The 16,214-nt window shown below is 36.9% G+C and overlaps 1 protein-coding gene across 1 annotated transcript in view; it reads right to left on the reverse strand.

Moving 5' to 3' along the window:
- The window catches only part of LOC106087071 (uncharacterized), a 36,253-nt gene extending 20,372 nt beyond the window's left edge, over positions 1-15,881 (reverse strand). Inside the window, exon 1 of the mRNA XM_013251970.2 lies at positions 14,846-15,881. The gene's annotated coding sequence lies outside the window, so the exon portion shown is untranslated. The remainder of the gene's footprint in view (positions 1-14,845) is intronic.
- Between the last annotated feature and the right edge of the window lie 333 nt (positions 15,882-16,214).

Genomic DNA, 16,214 nt, shown 5'->3' on the forward strand with positions numbered 1-16,214 from the left:
CTCACAACAGGAGATAATTGTTTACAACAACAATGACAGCCGCCAGTTTGGGATATTATGCGAAGTGAGAGCAGAGAACAACATTGTAAATGTCGACATTTATTTTTGTATTTTCGGCTTGGGGTTTATTTTTGGCGCTATTCTTACAAAAAAAAAAATAAATAAAAATAATGTTTGTGTGTGCTCAGCAAGCTATGCGGATAATGGCATGTACGATGATGTATGTAAAACAATACATATTTTGTTTGTGAGTGCTTTTTGGCATGCTTGTTCATAGCTATGCATGGATATACGAATGTGAGTGCGTATGGCGCTTAATTGTTTTACGGCTGGGCCAGAACAGACTCTTTGTCTCAACGGCAAGGCTGCCACAACAACAATCCAAGCACTGGCACACCTATGGATGCGCTGTGCACATTGGGCATTCTCCTTTTGAATTAGGTTAGTCTCTTGCGACTAAATGTGCATTCTCGACTATGACACGCATTTATAATTATTAACTTTGCCTATAAATATAGAAACACGCACACACTTAAACGCAATACACATAGTATTGTAGTTTATTAGAACTCAACGCAAATTAACCCACATTAAGTGAATATATGTAGGTGAAGAAAATGTCTTCTACTACACTACTTGGTGCAATAATAGATTTCAGAAAAATGGGATGCCAATATGTAGGTCGAGTCGTTTACAAAATGGGGGGAGGGAGCACATTTAAATATTCGAACTAAGTGTGTGGTGATGGTCTTCTAGTCAAACAAGAGGTCTAATTCAAAGAAATTTTACTTATTCTCATGCGAGAGCCCAATGTTTGATATGAATGTAAACAACGAAAAAACCGCCAGTGGTCTAAATTTTTACCAAATCTGCCCATGGGGAGCAGGAAAAGTTAAAGAAGCGTATGAAAGGAGGTAGTAATGCAATTAGGACTTTAGTCACAGATGGCAAAGAGGCTTGATTGCTGCAGATCAAGAAAATGCTGATCTTATTGCTCAATTTGAGAGGTTTCGCATGACTACCACAGCCACGTCCAACCCAATGGAACACAGAGTCAATTCCACCGTTAGAAAAGGAGGTTTCATCGAATGAGGAATCCCTTACTCAGTCAAACTATTTATTTCCTATCTAAAAAGCTGAAATTGATGGGATTATTAATATTTATTGGGGTTTAGAGAGAGGGAATCGGGACGGATGATGCTTTGTATCGATTTCCGTAGTAAGAGTGGACTGTATGTGCGGGGATTGGGCGTTGGAATAAACATCGGCAGCAAGAGGGGCTTCAATGACAAAAGAAGAATTGAAGGATGGAAGGCTTTGCCAGACATATCATCTCATGTAAAGAGGTGTTATGGGCAATTATGACTGAGACAAAAAAATAATAAATGTCAGACTTTAATTGTTTATTTATTGGGTTGAGTTTATGTGCTCACCGTTGTAATTGTATGAAGTAAGTGGCCAAGTTCTTCTCCATGACTTGCCACGAAATTTTTTAACACAAGATTGATAATTCACAATGGCCTTAAAACTATGTTGTTGTAGTAGTAGTGTGTGGTACACTGAGGCGGCAGCCGGGTCAATCCGGTACATACAACCGGCTGCCATGGGATTGCCTTAAAACTATAGTTGTGGGTCATTCAAAGAAGTATCGCTAAGCTTGATTGTTTAGACAATATTCTTATAAAAAATTTAAGAATTTCTAGCGAAAGTCTGTGCAGAAATACAGAAAAAAATATTGAGCTAAATGTGACCGATTAAACATGGCATTGACTTATAACAAACTTTTCAAACAAATTGTTAATAGCTTTAATAATTTTTAACATAGAAATTCGATTTTCTTTTGTATCACAGCAAGGGATTGCGAAACAAGGCATACGTTGAACATATTTTTAATTGTACGAAAATTGCAATTCTACAAAAAATTGAGATCAAAACAGTCGGATAGAATTATTTCAAGTTGAAGAAAACCTTTTATAGAAATCCAGCTGAACCGGGCCCGCTCCGCTGCGCCTTCTTTTACTTTATATGGAACGAAATTATCCACTATAAATATTTATTTTCGACAATTAAAGAGCTTTTAGTGAAATACCATGCTACGACAATAGTATATGCATATCGCTTAACTAACAGCATTACAATATAAGTGCCTTGGGTAATTTTTTACCCTTTGGGGAAGGGGTGGTACCCCAAATACATAGTCCCACATTTGGATATCAGATTCGTATTCTACTCCCAAATACCTTTATTTGAGCTCCATATTGCGTGATCAGTAAATAATTGCTGTTTGTGGGCTATTTTGGAAAAGGGGTAGACCCCCAGAAAATTGGTCCCGAAAGTGTGTATCAATTTCATGTTCTACTCCGCAATACCTTTCATTTGAGCCCCACATTGTCGTGGTCGGTAAATATGCCCGTTTTAGGAGAGTGCGGTGGTCCCCAAACACTAGACAGTTGGTCCCCAATGTTGATATCAGATTCGTGGACTACTCCCAAATACCTTTAATTTGAGCCCGATATTTCCATAGTCGGCAAACATGACCAGTTTGGGAGATGTTTTGGATATAAATATCAGATTCGTGTCCTACCCTAATATACCTTCCTAAAACCAAAAATACCTACTCTAAAATAATTCCTATATGAATGGTGTTATGGGGGTGGGTTGACTCCATAGACACTTTTCCCGAATATTGATATCAGATTCGTGCTTTACTCTCAAAGACCTTTCATTTGAGCCCAATATTGCCATGGTTAGTAAGGGGTGGACCCCCAGAATCTTGGTCCTACATTTGGATATCCGATTCGTATTCTACTCGCAAATACCTTTCACTTGAGTCCTATATTGCCATGGTCGGTAAATATGTCCGATTTAGGGGTGTTTTGGGCGGTGAGGGGACTCAAAAGAATCTCATGGGATAACGCAGTTTAACGGTCCAGGGTTTAAGGGTTGGCAATTTCGAGTACAGTTGAACATGGACAATTTTGGTTTATTGAACGTTCTAACCGACGATCCCCCCTTATGGATCTTCTGAACTAGCTATTTTTAACTATTTTATTCAAGAGTAGACTACGAATTTCATATTAAAAATTGGATCCAAATAACTGAGGGGCCGCCCCGACCCTAAAATTCCATAAAATTGGTTTATTGGATAATGGCAATATGGGAATGAAAGGCATTTGGGAGTAGATTACGAAAATGGTCAGGAAGGAGGAAAAGGCTTTTTAGTTTGTTGATATTGGAAGGGGGCGGACCCTCCCCCGTTACCCCTAAAACACCACTTAAAATCAAAAGTGGGCTGATAGGGACAATATGGGTATCAAATGAAAGGTATTGGGGAGTAGAATACGAATATGGTATTAAAAATTGGGATGAGGCGAGGGGTCGTCCAACCCCAAAAACTCCCCCAAACAAACATATTGGGCGTAAATATTAATATGGGTAATTGGGGGTCGCCCCACTCTCAAATGGGAATATAATTCGATCCTAGCTAGATGAGCCTCAAATTAGAGGTATTTGGTAGCAGATTACAAATATGACATTTAACTTTGTGTCCAAGAATCTAGGTGGTGCTTTACCTCCCCATTAAAACAATGGGGGATCAAGTGATAGATATTTTTAAGTAGAGTGCGTCATTCAAATTTGGGCTCAAGTGGCAGATGAGAATATGGGGTTAAATTCAAAGTATAAGGTTGTGGGCTGTCTTTATTCTGCTCATATATCTAGCGTACCACCTCACCTCAAAACAATTAATCAATTATAATGACCTAACAGGACACTGCTGCCGTACCCCCAATGTTATGACGTCCAAGGTAGCCGCCATTTTTAGCTCCTCGACAAGGAGCCTTCTTCTCCTAGATAAGTCCAAACAACGTGCTGCTGGGCAACACTTTCATGTTCAAAAGTTTTACATGGATAAATTACTAAGAACTGTCACCACATCACCTAATATAAAGACCGGCAAATTAGTTCTCTACCACTGAGAATCGTTTAATATGACAATTGATTTGATTTAAAACAGACTAAATTATGACTATTTAACAGATACCCATAGAGTATGTTAAAGACAACTTCCACATCATGATCAATATTATAGGCGCTAAGCCGCTCCAAGCGAGTAGCAGCACAGTCAAAGGAAATCTATAGACTCATAACATAAGTTCAAAAAAGCTGTCACAGATGAAAGAAAAGTAAAATTCTCATAAAATTCTGCGCATGCATCCGGGGCGACATGGAACGGAGAACTTTTAAGTTATTTTGTTGATATTTTGGGTATCAAAGTCTAAGTCTAAATTGGAAATCACACCTTTTAACCTATGCACCAGTGTTGCCATACTCATAAATTCACAAACTTATTCCATAGAAAATTCCATATAAAGCTAAAAAATTTTAACTTCGCACATAGACTGGTTGGTGGCGCTTGTGAAATAAGAATTATCTAAGAACATGCTGCAAGCACAATTCTGCTCTCAATGACATGCAGTTTACACCGTTTGCATTTCCTAAATATGCATTAATTCCTTTTTCGTGAAGGAAACTATGACGTAATGTACTTATAAAGGGTTTCGGTAGTCGTAGCTTCCAATATGTGTATCTTTCTTACTTTCCTTGATTTATTTTCTTTTTGCTGTAAATTTGATTTTTTATTTTTTTCGGCAGATCTGCTAACTTTGAATAAAAATAAAATAATTACACCATAAGCTTGACATTTGCTGAAAATTTTTGAGAGCACAACAAGATTAAGATTACGATTTCCTTAATATACCCACCACCATAGGATGGGGGTATACTAAACTAGTCATTCCGTTTGTAACACCTCGAAATATTCGTCTAAGACCCCATAAAGTATAGATATTCTTGATCGTTTCGTCGTTCTGAATCGATCTAGCCATATTCGTTCATCCGTCTGTCGAAATCACGGTAGAGATCGAACGCGAAAAGCTAGCCGCTTAAAATTTTGCACAGACACATAATATCGATGTAGGTCATTGGGGATTGCAAACGGGCCATATCGGTTCAGATTTAGATGTAGCTCCCATATAAACCGATCTCCCGATTTGATTTCTTGAGCCCCTGAAAGCCGCAATTTTTGTCCGATTTGGTATTTCGTTATGAATTCCCACAACTTTACCAAGTACGATCCAAATCGGTCTATAACCCATTTGACTACTTGAGCCCCGGAAGCCGCAATTTTTGTCCGATTTGGATGAAATTTTGCATATAGTGTTTTGCTATAAATTCCAATATCTGTGCCAAGTACGGTCCAAATCGGTCTATAACCTGATATAGCTTCCATATAAACAGATCTCCCGATTTAACTACTTGAGCCCCTGGAAGCCGCAATTTTTGTCCGATTTGGATGAAATTTGCATATAGTGTTTTGCTATAAATTCCAACATCTGTGCCCAGTACGATCCAAATCGTTATATAACCTGATATAGCTGCCATATAAACCGATAGCCCGATTTGACTTCTTGAGCCCTTGCAAGCCGCAATTTTTGTCCGATTTGGGTGAAATTTTGCAAGTAATATTCTTTTATGACTTCCAATAACTATGCCAAGTACGGCCAAAATCGGTCTATAACCTGATATAGCTCCTATGAAAATCGGTCTCTCAATCATCCTTGTTCGGTTCCTGTAGGCTTTTATTTTTGCTGGTTTGACAGAAGTTTGGTATGTAGCACAAAATTATGCCCTTCAACGAAATTTATATTGCATAAATTTTTAGCGGAGTCCATAGTGGTGGGTTCCAGAGATTCGGCACGGCCGAGCTAAGCACGCTTTCACTTGTTTTTTTTTTTCAATTATGTCCACAACTATTGGATAATTTTTTTTTTTTTTTTTGTTAGGTCGGGATATGATACGATTGGATGTTTTTGACGTATTATACTTCAGAAATGTAGGTCTGATGATTACACCTAAAAAATAGCGTGACTTTGCAGAAAACTAAAGATTTGTTGTTATACATATCCCCTTTATAGGTATTTATCATTTCCAAAGAAGCCTATCAATTTAGGGGTTTACATGATCACATAACATGGAATTAATCGAGTGGTATTATTTGTTCTAGACAACAACTTCAAGCCATATTCACTGCAAAAATTATACGCCTGCGCAATAGTCTTCCACTGATTATTGCAAACGGAGCAATTTATTATGTGATCGCGAATACGAACAAGGTGATGGTTGGTTATTAACACCGCACCTCTTTCTCACTCATTGCCTGCCAGCCTCCCTTAAGAGAATTTAAAGTGTCTCCACCACCACTGGCTGGCTGTATAATTTTCCATAAAGGCTCTTGTGTGTCTGTCAAAGAGTTACATTCGTGGCGAGACAGATTTCAATGGTAAGATGTAGGTGTGCTCTGTCACTCTGTCAATGGCAGACACAAAATTCTCATGCACTTCAAGTGTGAACTGGGATTCAAACAAATATTTAACAAATTTGAATTGGTTGCTGCCTTCCATACATGGCACTTGGGGGATAATATTAGTTAATAAATCACCTCACATCGCACATAATGATGTAAGCTGGAGTTGTGGTTATGGCCCGACTCTTCCAACGCCCGCCAAACAGTCCATTCGAATGCACTTGAAAATGTCATAAATGTAGTTGCGTTCATTAGTTATAGCCATCCGTTGGTGCATTCTAACAGCCATTTAAATTGAAAACCACAAAATCTAATGAAGCGGAATGCAAATTTAAGTAAAAAAAAATATTGGAAATATGCAAAAATAACAACAATCAGGTTTTGACCATATTCGGCTGAAAATAATTACTTTAGCAGTAGTAGCAGCAACAGCTCAAACTCATGTGACTTTTTTTTTGCAAAGTTAAGCTGTCCACCCTCTATGTGCCACACAGCTTGGACCACTATAGAACAGACTCAGGCAATTTTGGCGAAAATTTATTGCTGCAGTAATAAAAACGAAACATTATTGGAGAGTATTACATTGCATGCAAGTATTTATTGTATAAGGGAAGAAACTGAGAGAGAGAGCGAGAGAGAGAGGGAGCAGCGGGCACAAGTGAGAACTAAAATCAAATAACTTAGACATCTCACTGTTTACATATCCAGTAGTTAGTCGTGGGAGTAAAAATTTGAGTGAGCGAATTTTGTTGTTGTTGTTGATGTTGTTGCTATTGTCATTTTGTGTTTGAGATTTATTCTAAACGCAAACCTTGGGAAATCTATAAAATAACAAAATGTGAATTTATGATATGAATTACATTAGCCTTACTTGAGGTTTGCATAACTTAAAGCAGGTTTAAATATGTATATGTCAAACATTAAAATAAAATATGGAATTCGTGGGCCTTAGGCGCTGTGTTTGGAAAAAATTGTGTAAAAAAACACATATATTCGTTACCTTTTCAGTATGTTGATGACAGAAACTCCAAGCTAAATCTGTATGTCAGACAATTAAAAATAGAAATAGTACTTAGAGATCTTATTTTCTTCAAATGAAACTATTTGGCTCCAAGCATTGAAAAAACACAGATAATTCACAAATATCAATAAAGGATTTTTTTTTGGGATCTATAACACTACGAGGGAACCCCACGTCTCGCTTGGGTCACATGTCCGCCAATGAAGCTTTATTCCTAGGACCGCAACACATGTTTTAATAGTCATTTAAATATATGGTTGGCAAACATGCAAATTCTGTAGGTTTGGTGTAGACAAAATCGACACCGCATGTCGTCAATATTTTAAATAACGCCTGTACAGTGGAATAAAATAAAAAAAAAACCCTTCAAAATTTGGAATGTTTAGAGCTAAGGACTGGGTGGTCCAGGCACTTCTTGGCAGGGCCCTAAAATTGGTCACTTCGGCATATAAAATAAAACCCTGTACGTACCACAGTAGTGGTGTGGGGTATAAAAATTGTTCGGGCTGCCAAATCTTCATTTTTTGCACGATAGTGCTCAAAAATCGCTTGAGGTATACTATATCTCGACTGGTTTGGGGGGATATTAGACTTTTAATTTGTATTTTTTTTTACATTTTTTGCCGAGATTGCCTTCGTATTTTGCAATTTACGAAGGCATTGTGATTATATTTTCATTTTGATGTATGATTTGGATTGGTGACAAAACTTACAATGAAATTGCCGAAGAATGCGTCAACATAATCAAAAAGTCGACTTTTTTCGATTATCAAAAAGTATACTTTTTGACACTTTTGGATTATCAAAAATGTCGAAAAGTATACTTTGACCGGCTTTCGCGTCCAACAGAAACTGGTACTTAGGTGGAGACACAATATCAGACATGAACCAACTTAGGGGAGTGGTATTGAAAACAATGAATTCCTAACTTTTTCGGGATTTTTGTTGAATTCATAGAGTTTATGAAGTCACATAGAATTTTGGACGGGTGCAGTGTCTTTCATTATTCATGTTATCTCTATACAAAAAAATAACAAAACAAATTAAAAAGACAACGTTTAAAACTAACAAATTTATAAGCAGCTGATTGTTATTGGTCGCTGGAATTAATATCTACGAAATTTGACAATGTTGCCAACAACATGTTGAAATCATAATTGTTCAAAAACGTTAACTTTTTCTTGTTCTGTTATAAAAAGAACATACTATAGATGCGAAATTAATCTAAGCGGGTGCAATATGTACTTCAAAATTCGAAAAACCTCTCGAGTTCTCTCGGGTTGCCCAAAAACTAATTGCGGATTTTTTAAAAGAAAGTAAATGCATTTTTAATAAAACTTAGAATGAACTTTAATCAAATATACTTTTTTACACTTTTTTTCTAAAGCAAGCTAAAAGTAACAGCTGATAACTGACAGAAGAAAGAATGCAATTACAGAGTCACAAGCTGTGAAAAAATTTGTCAACGCCGACTATATGAAAAATCCGCAATTACTTTTTGGGCAACCCAATACATACTTAAGCCTAATCTCCCTCACATCCTAATATTCCTTCAAGCTATGCTTTATTACAATTCTCCAATAAGTAAAGAGTTGATTTTTAGGAGCTATAGGAAAGTTTTTCAAAGAAAAAAACACATAAAATTCAGCAAAATACATGAAATATTTTATTTGAATCGATAGTACGATCCATGTAATTAAATGTTTGAAGATTATTTCATGCAAATGTTGACCGTGACTTCGCCTCAAATGGTCCATCCGCTTAGTTCAATTTTGACATACTCTTCCCAACATTTCGGCCGGTATCTCTCGAACAAATGCTTCAATGTTGTCTGAGCTTTAACACAACCACACAAAAATTAGTCTTAAGGCGTTAAATCGCACGATCTAGACGGCCAATTGACCGGTCTCGAACGTGAAATAAAATATTCGCCGAACTCGCCTCTCAATAATTCCATTGTTACGCGTGGCTGTATGGCATGTGGCACCGTCTTGTTGAAATCACATGTCATGCAAGTCAAGCTCTTGCATTTTGGGGAAAAAAATGTCGATATCATCTCACGATAGCGTTCACCATTCACAGTTGAGCTACGATTCGCGTCATCTTTGAAGAAGTACGATCCAATAATGCCACCAGCCCATAAACCGCACCAAACTGTGACTTTTTCTGGATGCATTGGTAGCTCTTGCAATGCTTCTGGCTGATCTTGACTCCAAAATCGACAATACTGCTTATTTACGTGCTTATTTGAGCCAAAAATGAGCGCGTGATGAACTTTCATAATAGGGTACGAAATTTGATAATAAAATTCAATAATTTGCAAGCGTTGTTCGTTTGTAAGACGATTCATGGTTAAATTATAGACCAAACGGAAGATGTTTGACAATGAAACAAAACACGAAACTTGCGTGAGCTGTTTGAACCAGTGCTGCCAAAAAAACAATAGCCAAAAAATCACCCTTTAGTAAGATTCTTAAAATTCAAGGAATAATTGTTACAGCTATGGCAGCAATCTCTGTCAAAAGGCATATACTCTGCCTTCGTCGTTAGGCCTGGCATTGGTTGCCTTGTTCAGTATTGCCAAAAGAAATCAAAAATCTTCATTGTTGCATATTTCCCATTCATTCTTCATTTGTTCATTCATCGATAGCTACATCGGTACTTGTTGTTCGTTGTTATGGGCAGGTTCGAGTTGCTGTTGTTGGTATGGCTGTGACTGCCACCACCGCCACCTCCCTGCTAGTTTTGTTTGGTGGCTTATTATTTTGGCTAGTAACTCATTTTGCATTTTTTGGTATTGAAATTTATGGTCATATGCTCTTTAAATGGTGAAAATTGGGATCGTAGATCAGTGGTCGCTGTCTTTTTTTTGCCAATTGCTGTTGTTATGATGGCAGCAGCGCATTGAATGGAGAAGCAAGCGGGTGTTGTTGTTGGGTTGCCTTTTTTAAAGCAAATTTATAAATGCGGACGAGTTTGTACATCGTACATCCAAAAAACATGGTAAGTGAGCGCATATTATGCATTATGGCTAACAAATACACAGCAATGAAATGAAATGAAAAATAACAAATGGCAATTTACCAAAAAAATGTTGTGTTGGTGTTAAAATGGGCAAGGAAAAAACAGACAGACGCACCACAGCAAGCACAACCAAATGGGAATTCCATCATCGCAATGAGCAATTAATTTGCTATTTTCTCACAAATCTCATATGGTTGACAGACAGACATTAGAATGGAATACCTGCCATATATAGCAAGGAAGTGATGGCTTGCATAGAATTTATTTTATAATATTTAAATTTCTATTCCGAGTTAAGGAGATACAAACATTTTAAGTTTTATCAAAATTTACACTTGCAGAATATGTACAGAGAATGCTGAAATGCATGCTGAAATGCTCCTTGGCTGATAGGCTCGCCTAAAAGAAAAATCAAGGAAGGGCCACCTTCCGAGCCTGAGCGTCAATATAAAGTGAACAAATGATTTTGTACACTTTACAGAGTAGCTGACACAAAGTGTTACCAATTCATGCGACCACATTTCTTATGTGAAAATATTTTTTATTGAATAATGTGTGGAAGTAATCTAAATTTCAGTATCCATTCACTTTGGCTCGAAATGAAAAATTTTGCCTTGTTTTACTCTGAGACGGTCGAAAAACGAGTTTCAAGCTGCGCGATTGTAATCTGCCGGTATTTTCTAAAATGGTTCAAATAGATAAGTCCATTCGATTGGCGAATTGTAGCCCATCTTCGAACATTACCTGCTTATGGATACAAAAAATCTGTGCAAAGTTTCAGTTCAATATCTATTTTTAAAGATTTCAACAGACGGACGGACATGGCTAGATCGACTTAGATTTTACGTTGATTAAGGGTCGGAAATGAATATACCCACCATCCTTCGGTGGTAAGTATAAAAACAGTAAGTGCAGATAAAGAAACGTGTTTTGGTATGGAAATCAAAATTTTTGATTGCCTTCAAATTCCGCTCGAGGAACATTTAAATATTTACGCGATTACTCCGAAAGCAGAATAGAATACCAATCCTTAGTGAACACGATGTTCGAAAATTCGGCACGCACGTGCTAGCGCAACAACTCTTGCTTTGGCCTAAGATCGAGTGCCTCTTGGAATTTGTAAAGCTTTACATTCATTCTTTATTCATTTGATTACCACTATGGCGTGAACTTTGTTCAATTCGAGGCCTCACTATCCGAAACGTTTTTGGTAATGTTGCAATTTTTTTACCACCATCATGGCTTTTGGCAACGCTACCATTATTATATCAATTTATGGTGCGAAACACCAACATTTTGTTCACTTTGAGGTGTTTGAGTTCGCCGACAATATTCATTTTGAACGGTTGACGGTTGCACTCCATCACGAATAACTTTATTTTCAAACTAAATCGGAAGCAATTCTAAATGTTTTTGGTGGCTTGTAAACAATATAATGGGCTGTCAATAAAAGATATATCATGTAACTGTCAATTCTAGTTTGACAGTGATACCAGTGTGAACTTGGTAATACATCGTGTCAGCTATCCTGTAGAATAATTATAGAAAAATGATCCGGGGTTTTTTTATTGGATTGTTTCTTTTGTTCCTTTTAACTACACTTGAACCTCGATTATCGATCTTTATTAAGCGGTTACATATATTAACAGTGTTTTTGGTTTTGTACCTCTATTAACCGCATTTTGTCTCTATTATCCACCTCTATTATCCGCACCATACACGTGATTGTTTGATTAAAAAATCTGGGATTCCCCCTTTTATTTTGTTTTAAAGTTGACTATCAATTGACATTCAGTCTGTAATTGAAAGTTGACCGGAGAAACAACTTTATCGGCAATGGCTCCATCAACATATGAAAAAATAGCACAGTGTGAGAGTTAAAAACATTTGGAGAGTTTTATAAATGAGAGGTAGCAAATTCCTGCTGGATGTCTTTTCCCCCTGCAGAAGTTTCTTACTCACACAGCTGTATTTATCGGGACGATAAGTCACTTACCGGCCCCCATCTCCCGGTTAAGGATAAACAATAACCATATATTCAGAAAACGGAATTCGTTTAACCAGAAGAATATCGATACGATAAATTGTAACCGGAGACTGCGAAAAAGCCATTAGAATAACACCAGGTCAAATGTTTGGGACTGATCATGAAGGAGTAATGAATTGGAAGCGGAACTGGCTAAGTTGTAGGCTTATAGTGTAGGGATGCTGGTTGAAATCTGCAGCCAATTTTCAACCTTAAGGTGGAGTTACATACCTCGCGCAGCACTTATGCGTACTTACGTTAGGTTTAAAAGAGGGTGCGGATATTAATCCGCCCCATGCCAGTAAAGACATACACCTAAACCAATAATCAGCTTGTTGTGCGCTCTAAATCCTAAAAAAGTTACCTCGAAAAAGAAAATCTAAGTTGGGAATTCCGTGCCACTTACAAAAGCCTTAATTGTTTTCCATACCACGTCCCTAAGTTTGTTCATGTCTGGTATCTGCTAGACGCGAAAACTGGGCAATGACATAGGAAATGCTCCAACGTCTCATCATCTTCCCCACATTCCCTACACATGCTATCACTTGCCGCACCGATTTTACATAAGTGAGCTTGTAGTCCTATGTGTCCCGTTATGATACCGAAACTTATACTAACCTCCTTCTTACTTACTTTCAGTGAGTAACTCTTTACATTCTCACGAAGACGTACTTATGTACTTACGCGTCCATATCAGAAAAAATTAAAATTGGTTGGTTTGTATTGTGTGGATTACACAACAAATGCAGGCACGCATCTGTCGGAATAAAACCCCGTTTACACTGCTCTTTAAATCCTGATTTAATGGCTCAATCATCTGTTTTCCCTTTATAAAATCAGCTGACGAAAGCCTTAAATCCGGATTTAATAAGCAATGCAAACGGGGTTTAAGTTAACCCCTCACTCTCTACTTTGAACGCGTTTCAGGGCGCAAAACATGTGATTTGAATAGGTTTACTGTTTTGAAAAATGGTTTTGCACTCCGTAAATTAGAGAAATGGAGGCCAACGTAGAACCTATGACGCTGAACGCTGGGTTCGAATCCAGGCGTGAACATCAGGAAAAATGTTCAGCGGTGGTTATCCCCTCCTAATGCTGGCGACATTTGAGAGGTACTTTGCCATGTAAGAACTTCTCCTCAAAGAGCTGTCGCACTTCGGCACGCCGTTCGGACTCGGCTACAAAAAGGAGGCCCCTTATCGTTGAGCTTAAGCTTGAATTGGACAGCACTCATCGATCTGTGAGAAGTTTGCCCCTGTTCGTTAATGGAATTTTAGTGGGCAAATTTGCATTTCCAAATTAGAGAAATTTGTTTTTTAAAATCATCATTGCAAATTTCCATTGAAATTAACTTTGGCAATGACATAAATAAACTGATTGTAGAAATTCAAATTTAACCAAAAGAACGCATTAGATTTGCTTAAGTACGCATGAGTGCTGCGCGTGATACGTAACTCCAGCTTAAGGGCTGGTATTCTGTTCTTTTTTTTCATGCGGAAATCTATTAAACTCCATATTAAAAAAAAAAAAACTAAAAACGTGTGAAATAAATAAAATTATTTTTTACACTATTGGCCATTAAAGGAGCACCACAAACAATTAATCCCAGTGTAATGTGAAGGCAAGATTGTGCTAGTAAAAAATGCTTGCAATAAATTTAATTATTTGAAAACAACATTATACAAGTTGAGATTCAACAATAAAGAAATAATGAATGGAACATGGAATTGTAAATAAAGTTCTACCTATAAGAATTTTAATAAAATTGTATTGTTGCATGCCAAGACATTGTCTTTCCTAATATAAACATAAGAGTTCTCAATACTCCCAATATTAATTACAAATTCCATGAAATGACAATTTGAATGAATAAACGGTAAAAAATAGAAACCGGTATAGGGATTAATAAAAAAAAAAAGAATCTTTGTTATTCTTTTATGCTTTACTATTTTTATACCCAACAAATGACAGCAAACAAAACAAACAAGCCATTTCATTCCCTTTGTTCTTCTGTTGCTGAAGTTATGGCGCTAACGTGTTTATACCAAGTCCCCCCCCCCCCTCCCCCTCCCTACACCACTTGATATTTCAATGTTTTGCTCTTTCTCACCTACTCAATCAATGTGTTTTCTGTATTCCCTATGCATAGCACAATTGCAATTTTCTCATGGCTTTGGCTCTCGCGCGCGTACACATTGTGCATTGAGAATGTTTAAATGAATTGAAATGTTTAGTGCCTTAATGACTACTCGTATTTAGCGTTTTTATTTGAATGTAAGTCCATTTATATTGTTTATAGTTAAATTTATGTAAATTAACCTTCACATTTTTGTAACTATTTCGCTTGAAGCGTTTTTTTTATTATTTGTCATTTTTGTTGGCATTGCCTGTCGGCTTGCTGCTTACTTACCATTTTTGCATTCTCAATAAAAAAAACAAACATGCACACAATTGAAAGTCGTTTTGGTTTGGTTTCGAACGATGATTGGTGTATATGTTTTATTTATTTATTATCGGCCGAAAGAAATCTTGGCGCATTCCATACAAAAATCCATTGTAGTAAATTTGTTGTTGTTGCTATTATGGTTAATGCGGACAAACGAACGAACGACAGACAATAACACTTTAACACGCACCGGGTACTAGTTGCTCGTCGTCTACTCCTGAGAGTTTACGAGTGTAATGACAGCCTGACAGTCTGGCAGCTGTTTGGATGACAATTACTATTATTGTTAGTGTATAGCAACAACAACAACTACGACCCGAATTTAATTGTTTTAAGTTGTGCTATGCTATGCATATGCAATAAACTGTATTTAAAGTTTTGTTTTTTTTTTTATTTTTTGGACACATTTATTACCGACAGCCAAGTGTTCAAAATGATCTTTAGCCTCTCATATGCCATCTATTCATACTTTCATACATACGTATTTATAAATATATGTACGAGTATGTACCAACTTAAACTTTTTTTTCAAATCTGTAATTTGTTTACAATTGACATCGCTTTTTGTTTTGTTGTTGTTTTTATTAGCTTGTTAGTTATTCATGTATGTATTGTAGAATCGTTTTTTTTTTCTTATTTATATTTAATTATGGTAATTAAGCACACACATACACTTCCCCGGTTACTTCAGGCATTTCAATACACTTGCCGTAGTGTGGTTTAAGTTTTAGTTGGGCCTACACCGAAGTGAACTATGCACTTTGTTCTATATTTTTTGGAACGCATGGTGAATCATTTCCGGTATGTTGGTAGCATATCTGAATCACTGTTACATTCATATTTCGCTTAGTTTAATTTTTTGTTTGTTTTACTCTCAACTGATTATTATCAACTGTTATAAAAAAACTCATTTTAATTCAATTAAATCGAATTGTTAAAGCACAACAATAGCAAAATAAACAATCCGCGGCATGCAAAACAAAACGTTTGCTTTAGCTGAGCGTACATCGGCAAGTGAAAACAAATCGAATCGCAAATTCTTTTGCTAAAATGCGAGAGCAATGCCAGTGACATAGGCAATTTGAGCAAGTGAGCAACAGACAAACAGAGAGCGAACATGTAACAGTAACTCTCCCAGCTTTGACTCTCGTTTGGCGGATATGACGTTGTAATGTAATTATTTACTTCCGTTTAGTGCTCAACGCCACAACTCACAAATTAACAATGAGCAAGCACATGAAACACAACTAAACAAGCAACCGCACACAAACCCAATTCGCAAAATCTTGTTACATAGCATTATAATGTACAGGGTGGCTGATGAATATTGCTA

This window comes from Stomoxys calcitrans, chromosome 1 (assembly GCF_963082655.1).
Source record: "Stomoxys calcitrans chromosome 1, idStoCalc2.1, whole genome shotgun sequence".
NCBI lineage: Eukaryota > Metazoa > Arthropoda > Insecta > Diptera > Muscidae > Stomoxys > Stomoxys calcitrans.